This window comes from Cyphomyrmex costatus, unplaced genomic scaffold (assembly GCF_001594065.2).
Source record: "Cyphomyrmex costatus isolate MS0001 unplaced genomic scaffold, Ccosl1.0 scaffold666, whole genome shotgun sequence".
NCBI lineage: Eukaryota > Metazoa > Arthropoda > Insecta > Hymenoptera > Formicidae > Cyphomyrmex > Cyphomyrmex costatus.
The window spans coordinates 438653-447913 of record NW_017280229.1 but is presented as its reverse complement, the minus strand read 5'-3'; the positions used below and the strand labels follow the sequence as shown (position 1 = coordinate 447913).

Below are 9261 nucleotides of genomic sequence, written 5' to 3'. Positions count from 1 at the left end.
CACGTAAATTACATAACATACGGGGTATGCCACAACCGTCTCTCGGTCATTTTACTCAGATTATTCTTACAAATTCCTTGGCTACTTTGGGCTGATCTTTCTTGTCGATAAAAATATCAAGTCTATAATTTCCTGAATAATTAACTATTGAAAGTTCTAGTGGATTAATTACATAAAAAATATATTTTTTTCTCTCGGTTTTTCAAGACTTTAATAGAATTTTGTTTGAAATTTGAACACGGTAATATTATAGATTGCGTGTAATAAAATATGATTTTCCTCGACACTTTTACTAAGGATAAATCTCTAAATGAACCAAAGATTCTGCGGTTATAGGATATCCGGTGATTATGGGACCTGTACAAAACGCGTTACTTTTTTTCGTTCAAAGGCCTAACGGGCGAGCTAAAAACAGACACGTTACATATGTATTATTACAAAGCTTTACATCATCTAGTCAACGAATTTATATTTATGAACAGCGAATCGCTATACTTTGAATCATTTCTCAAGCTTGCACTTATATTTCTGGGGCTTCCTATAATCCGTTTAATCCTTAATATTTAAAAGTTCAATATTTAAAATTGTAATTATTTTTAATTAGAATGTTTATTTGTATTCCTTTACTTGTAATAATTATTCTAGGTGATTTTATTCGAAATTAATTGGAAACTAAAATTTAATATTCTCTATCCTCATATTCTTTACTTTAAAAATAATGAAAATAATTTTGAAATCACATTTCAACGTTATTGACTTAATAAATTATCTTTATTATTACTAAAATGGTATAATTAAGTCATAAAACATATTTCTACAGTATAACGAAGGGACAGTAGTTTGAAATCGAAATAAGAAATTCAATTTTAAATGAGAAACTTGTTTACAAATGCTTCCTTAAAAAGTTATTAAAACTTAATTAAAAATTTAGCTTAAATAGCATTATGTTCTTGCCAAATATTTCCATTTCAAACCCTAAATGCAAATACTATTTTGCGTATTTTAATTATATACAAAGGAATGCGATATATATTTTCGTAAATTAATTTATATACCAATTTTTACCCCACAATATGATATATACATTTTACTCAGATTAGTTGTTTTAATCCTAAATTTGTGTTAAAATATAAAAGACTATAAGGAGTATAAAAGATTTCAATTATCAAAAAAGGTACCTGCTAAAACGTTAATATTAATCGATATCGTTGCGGATATACAGTGAACATTTCACAAGTTATAAACCCGTTTTTTAACTATTCCTAGTCCTTTTCTACTCTTCCAATTTTGTACTTCCACGATAAGATTTTATCCTCTTTCCGCGATCGATACAATCTATTCGCTTTCCATTTTATTGCCTCACTGTTTTCGAAAATACATAAGCTGCAATATACGAGCAACACAATCATTATACACGTGTAATTAATATTTCTTAGTTTAATGGTAGAGTTCTTTTCTTGAAAAGATCGAATATCCGAAATTTTATTTTTAGCAAAGTACAATATTTAAGCTTTATTATATTGAATTACTGTATCTCAATTATCTACATATTGATTTTTAAATTAGATATTTAGGGAAAGGAAGATATAGCTGCACTTAAAATAAATTAAATTAGTAAATTTTTCATTGTCAATTCTTCAAGCTAATTTTTCCAAATTAAAGAGCTTATTTTCGAACTGTCTTAGATCAATTCTTATTTAAAAAACATAGATTCTATCAACGAGTTACTGCAATGCACACTATAATAAAGCTGTGGAAAGTTTTGTATTCTATCGAACAATAATTTTTCCACAGCTCTGTAACACATAATCTCTGAAAGTGTGGAGATTTAAGACAGTTTGAAAGAAATAAACTCTCCTACTTAATTTGTTCTATTTTATCTTGAAAAGAAATCTTTCCAAAGAGAAGGCGGATGTACTTTGGGAAAACATCCGTTTTATCGACACACAACTTTTTAGAGAACAACTTATATAGCAGCATGCAACAAACACATTTATTCACACATACACGCACACACGCGCACGTTCGAATTTGCATGCTCCAGTTTCTTCGTGTGTTATTTCGATCTTCATTCGGGTGTTTAGTCATTAAGAGGAAGATACGAGAGAGATCGCGAACATTTACAAGAGCCGCGTATGTTTTTCTATATTACGCTGGCCGCAAAATAGGTCGCTTAGGTCAGTCGAAACGCTCCGCACACGTTTGTCTACTTCCTAATCGATAAGAGAGAGAGAGATGCTTAAGGAATTTAGATAGAAAACGGAAATGTGATTCGATCTAATTCAGTGAGCGAAAAGATTATATGTATCGAGGTGGAAGGTTGCGTTTGAGCTTTCCGGAAGAACCCGATCGACATGAGGTTCGTTGCACCACAATGGAATTTGGCGCAGAACTGAAACCGCAGCGAGATGAAACGCTGAAGTCGATCGCGTTCGCTCCGGCGTTCTCGACCAACATTCTCGATGTTGCGATGATAATATGTACTTTCGACAAAGCGTGATAAGAATCGTTATTATATTCATAATATGAAAAAGGATAAAAGAAATTGAGAAATAAACGAAGCTTTTAATATCCACTCGCTATTCTCTCTTGTCATATATCCCCTTTAAATTTGCCTCCTTTCATCAATCATCACCTTTCAGCTCTTTAAAATGCTAAAATTGTTATTGGAATATCTAATGTATCTTTAGAAAAAATTCTCACATTCTAAAAAGTCAAATATAAGTTTGGAAAATTTGCAGTGAGGCTAACAAGAATGAGAAATCGGTAAGAGACTCGATAAGAAATTGTTCAGCTCTGTAACACATAATCTCTGAAAGTGTGGAGATTTAAGACAGTTTGAAAGAAATAAACTCTCCTACTTAATTTGTTCTATTTTATCTTGAAAAGAAATCTTTCCAAAGAGAAGGCGGATGTACTTTGGGAAAACATCCGTTTTATCGACACACAACTTTTTAGAGAACAACTTATATAGCAGCATGCAACAAACACACTTATTCACACATACACGCACACACGCGCACGTTCGAATTTGCATGCTCCAGTTTCTTCGTGTGTTATTTCGATCTTCATTCGGGTGTTTAGTCATTAAGAGGAAGATACGAGAGAGATCGCGAACATTTACAAGAGCCGCGTATGTTTTTCTATATTACGCTGGCCGCAAAATAGGTCGCTTAGGTCAGTCGAAACGCTCCGCACACGTTTGTCTACTTCCTAATCGATAAGAGAGAGAGAGATGCTTAAGGAATTTAGATAGAAAACGGAAATGTGATTCGATCTAATTCAGTGAGCGAAAAGATTATATGTATCGAGGTGGAAGGTTGCGTTTGAGCTTTCCGGAAGAACCCGATCGACATGAGGTTCGTTGGAATTTGGCGCAGAACTGAAACCGCAGCGAGATGAAACGCTGAAGTCGATCGCGTTCGCTCCGGCGTTCTCGACCAACATTCTCGATGTTGCGATGATAATATGTACTTTCGACAAAGCGTGATAAGAATCGTTATTATATTCATAATATGAAAAAGGATAAAAGAAATTGAGAAATAAACGAAGCTTTTAATATCCACTCGCTATTCTCTCTTGTCATATATCCCCTTTAAATTTGCCTCCTTTCATCAATCATCACCTTTCAGCTCTTTAAAATGCTAAAATTGTTATTGGAATATCTAATGTATCTTTAGAAAAAATTCTCACATTCTAAAAAGTCAAATATAAGTTTGGAAAATTTGCAGTGAGGCTAACAAGAATGAGAAATCGGTAAGAGACTCGATAAGAAATTGTATAGTCTATCCTGCAATCTTGTATTATTGTTGTTTGATTATAGTGTATGTGATAGAAAAATATTGCAAAGTAATTTAACGTTGCATACAATTCTTTGGTGATTTGCATTGCAATGAAACAGATTAATCCTCTTACTGTTGTGAACAAGGAAAGTATTTTTGCACGCGGTTGCATACACTTGTACTCGTAAATAATTCGAACGCGCGTTTTTCATTCTGTCTATCATTAACGTATTACGCTACGCAAGCTACGTCATATTTGCGTGTTATACTCGTAAGACTTTTCCACCTGGCAGGGATTACACAAGTAGGAAACGCTCGCGTTATCCTTGATGGTCGCTTACGTGTTACTTCGCAGTTCCGTCACCCTACATCCTTTTTGCGACCCCAATGTGTCAGATGCGGTTTACTTTCCATCACAAAGAAAGAGATGCAAGAAAGGTATACGCTCCGCGCCATCGAAGAATGCTCCCGCCTCAAATGGTGAAAGTAAAACCGCGCCCGTCGACTAAAACAAAATTGAAAAGCTTTTACCGGAATGTATTGAGCCGTGATAATCCTTTTTCGAACACGGCACCACGCTATTAATAACATATCATGCTCGGCATGACGCAAAAGTAATTAATTGTACGCAAAAACACAAATAAGTAAGTAAAGTAAAATATATAGATATTAAGAAATTTATCTCAGGTATTAAATCTCTTGACAATTTAAATTTGCTAAATAAAATATATCTGATAATATTTGTAGTTTAAGTTCTTGTCTTTCTTCACACACACACAATTCTATATAAATTTTTTGAAGCAAATAATTATTCTTTAAATTGAAGCTGAGCCGAGATATAAAAAAACTTTGCGATCATATACTTAAGCTTATTGGAAGCTATTATTAATTAGGGAAGAACACTTGTTTGTTAAAGACTGAATTCTGTTATTTTTATAAAATTATAAAATACTTCTCGTCTTCTTTCATTACGACATATGTAGATAATATTATTTTTAAGTCTAATAGAGAGAAAAACTTGTCAGTTCGCCATTAAATCAAGAATTTGATAATAACCACAAATGACGTCCTAGACCTTGTACGAAAGTGAAAGTCGAGGTCAAGTTTGACAGGTTGGTTTGGGTCCTTATCGGGAGAGCATGAATGACCAAGCATCAGTGAATCGATAAATACGCCGTTTACTACTTTCTCATAAAACGTCAGCATATCATTAAAAGTTTTAAACGTTCATTATCCCATACATAAAAAATGACAGAATATGACTTTTATATATTATACCTTTCAGGCATTATTTGTTTTTTAATAAATTGTAGCATCTTTATAGGAGTTTAATAGTTTTACTTCCTGTTTTATAACTTCAGCAGTATCTGGATGTAAATACTTGGCGTTAATAAGCTATTTACACATTAATTATCGTGGAATTCTTTTGTTATATTCATCATATAAGTTATATACATACATATATAATTATTTATATAATAAAAATATTGAGCTTTATTATAAACATTTAATAAAAATGTCTTAAACAGTATATTACTAAACAAAATCATTGTATGAATTTATTCTTTCTATTAATTTGCACTAGCCTCTTTTTAATAAAAGCTTCCCAGTCGAATAAGAATAAAACTAATATTGAGATAACAAAAATAATTTTATTATGTCTTTTAAAAAAATTTGTTCTTAGTTGATGAATTGATCTTCAATAAACAAATTAAAATTTACCGATTGTACGAGCTAAAATGATGATTGTTCTCGACGAAAGTTTCGAGAACCATTAAGTTTGAAAAAATGGAGACAGGTGACCACGTAGAAAGGCTCGCGTTTGTCTTGATACACATACTCGATCTGGATCCGTCAGGTAGATACGCGAAAACTGGATGAACCGGATATAACCATTACACAGCGTAACTTTCAAGTGGAGTTCCTGCATGAAAATTTCCGTGGTTCAGGTCAACGGATTCCAGCCTGTGATAAAAAAAAAGATGAGACACAAAACCTATTCCGGTATCATCTAGTCACTCGAAAATCAAATCCTATTGGAAAAGCAAGCGGATATTATATTAAATGATGGAAGTATCGAGAGGAAATGATGGAACTTCAATAACTTTATAATTAACTCAAAAAGCTTCCAGATAGTAGCATGATTAACCTACATTCGCTTCAATTTACATAAATTAAAAGGAAAATTTAAAGGGATCTGAAAAGAGTTAGTTAATTTATTGTCAGTAAAAAGGTAATCGATCTTTTCTTTTAATCTCTTTCTTATATTTCTTTTCCTTTATTTCTGATATCCATTTTATATTATTAAAAAATTATTACTCAAATGCAATTTTTTTAAATGCAGATAATTAATTTTTCTTACATAAAATTTAATACAAAATTTTAAATTCAAAAAGTGAAAAAGAAATTAAATTTAAAGATTTAAAAAATTCTAAAATATACAATATATGTTTAATACATATATAAATTCCAGAACAAATCATTGTCTTCAAAAATAAAAGATATAGATGCAAGTTTACTTAAATCTTTTTTTTAAAGGATTAAGTATAGCAGAGATATCGCGCGTCTTATTTTACGTTACAAGTAGAGGGACGAGATGATACATTTCTTAAATTTTATAGAATTATGGGAAAAAGTGAAAAAAGTTCCGTGACATTGAAAAGCCGATTCTGGACCGAGGCGGTCAGAAATCCGAATGTGAAAGTAAGAGACTCCCTACAACTCTCTCCTCTCACAGTTGTTCATATTTACCGTATACATACCATACTTTATCACACGGATGGACTGCCTACATCAACGTGATCGAATCGACAACGGGCGGTTGAGAACTTCTCGCGGAAACAATTAAAAGAACTTTCCTCTTTGGCCATGGCCTTAATAAATATTGCATTTTGACACTTGGACGCGCAAGAAAACGGCTGTAATGAACAAACAATAATAGCCTATCTGTCAGAACAAATTTCACCGTCGGAAGTTTATTTTGAGAGCGGACAACCCGTGTTAATTATTCTCATTATTTCGCAAACACTCTGCTTCTCTCGTGGAATTTATTGCCACGTTGGTGTTAATTTTATTATTTCTAGACCAATAATTTCAAACGCGTTAAATATTGGCGATAGCCGAAGCAAGTTGAAAAAAAAGTGAAATAAACCGTGCACGAATCATTGTAAAAGTTTTGACAGAGAAATGGTACAATTTTATAGATTATAGTCGTACTTCCTCTTGAATGATGCAACGCAAAGTATGTTACTCTCCGTACAGCAGGTTGACTACGCAACATTCGCGCTATATAATCTCTACGGTATTACATCTAGGAATCATACATCGTATATTGATCGAGGTAAATCGACATTTCACGGAACACTTATTTTTCTGTTCTTGAAATTTTTGAATAGTATTCATAGACGATTTAGTAGTATACACTACAATTCCCTGGAGCATTATGTATATTAAAGTATACTCGTAATTTTAAAGTAATGATTAAATTTGACAAATCTTATGTTCTCAAATGAAATATCTAATAAGTAAACCGTAATAATTATATAATCAAAATTATAATAAACGGTAATTATATTTACATATTTTATTGTATAATAGGTATATCAATTATCTTGATTTTTATTGCCACATTAAGAATTTATATTATTAAACTGCAGAAGTTAATAAATTTATAAATACATACACGTTGCATATTATAAAAAATTAAAATGTAACAAAAATTTATATTTACCAACTCGTAAAATGTGTGTTTTGCTTTCTTTCAATGACACAGTTACAATATGTATAATATAATAATTAATTTTTAAGATATGGTGACAGGGCTATGCATGGGCTAAATGGAAACCAGTTCTTCGTATAATAATTATCATTTTTTTATGCCAGAGAAAGTATGGATAAATAAAAGAAGCGAATTCATTATAGATGAGTTCATAGTTTTTTTCCACTTATTTGTAAATTTTAATGTAACTATAAAATTGTAATAAATATTTGGAACAAAACGCACGGAATAAAATAGAATATAATATTCTTTCTGTGTCTTTACTTAACATAAGACTGACTAAAAAAAGCATTATATATATCTTTGACCTATAAGCGTATACGTTTAATTTGTAAATTACAATCTAACAAAGTAGAAAATTGAATATGTATACGTTTACTATTGAATTTGAAAAACATTTATTTGTATTCATACGTAAGAGAGAAAGTAGTTTCAATTGAACATATATATGAGATAAAACCAATGACTTTGATTCGTGAGAAAACCCAAGGAAGGAAAAGGCGAACTCCCGATTGATTCTAAAGGTCGTTCGCGCAACAATGGATTTGCCTCGCCAGTTCCGTGTGTAATCGATTGCGGCTGCACCCATTCTAGTAAAAGTTAAAACTCTGATGTGTTATATCTATACGATCACGATAGGCGTTGTTCGCGAATTTGTGCGCGCATCTGAAAGTAGGCTACGCGACGAATTCAGAGAGACTTCGACCTAGAAAACGCCTAATTTGTATGCATTGCGACTCGAGTTACATAGTAAGTGGGTAAGGGTAAGTGGAAGTTATTATCGTAAATGCAAGAGATTGTACAATGTTTCCATATGAAAAAAAATTTTACTGAAAAAATGGTATAGCACTCGTATATTTGTAGATTCCATTTGGATATTGGAAAGATGAGAGATAGAGAGAAAGAGAAAGAAAGAAAGAGAGAGAGAGAGAGAGAGAGAAAGAGAGAAAGACAGAGAGCAGAATTTTATATTTCTTAAAGCGTGAAAGCTAATAGAAATGTAATTTCATACTTTCAACAATAAAAGAATGAAAAAGTTATCTTTTATTGATTAAACATCTGACTTAAAAAGATATGTTACAAAAAATTGTTAGATTGATTTGTCAGAGTGAAAGGATTGAGGTAGGCTTCTTGACAGACTCCTCAATAGCAAAATTATTGATATTCACTGCACGCTTGATTATCTGTACCATCACGACGTGTCTGAAAGTCATTTCATAATGCACAATAGCGAATCAAATCGCTTTCGGAATTCTGTCTGCGGTCTTCCGATTTGGTAATCTTTCACGAACTTTTTACGTATTTCTCCTCGCGAACATCCTTGACTGTCGCGCACCATTAATAAAATTGGCTGGAGAAAGCTGTCCTCCCCCGCGAATTCAATCGTCAAGTTCATTTATTTAAGAACTGAAATTCTTGTAGGAGAGAGCGCATAGAGTACCTTGTTTACATCATAGCATTTCCTGTACAACAATTCCAGATCCATTAAATTGTTACGTAGTATCATTAAGTTACATCGAAAGATGAAAACTGACGTAAAACATGACTGTTATGCAAGAGGTACACTAAATCTGTCCTGCATAACAAGAAGATTGAACTGTATCACGTGCTATCTCCGTGAAATTTCAACGGAAACTTTCGCGCTATCAATATAACAAGATCACATTTAACACAATTATGGTACTTCAATTTTAACGTTCA

The 9261-nt window shown here is 32.1% G+C and overlaps 1 long non-coding RNA gene across 1 annotated transcript; it reads left to right on the top strand.

Moving 5' to 3' along the window:
• Positions 1 to 1721: 1721 nt before the first annotated feature.
• Positions 1722 to 3565, top strand: LOC108780057 (uncharacterized). The gene is made up of 2 exons (XR_001940890.1): positions 1722 to 2359; positions 3360 to 3565. It is a non-coding gene; the product is annotated as an uncharacterized LOC108780057 (long non-coding RNA).
• The last annotated feature ends 5696 nt before the right edge of the window (positions 3566 to 9261 follow it).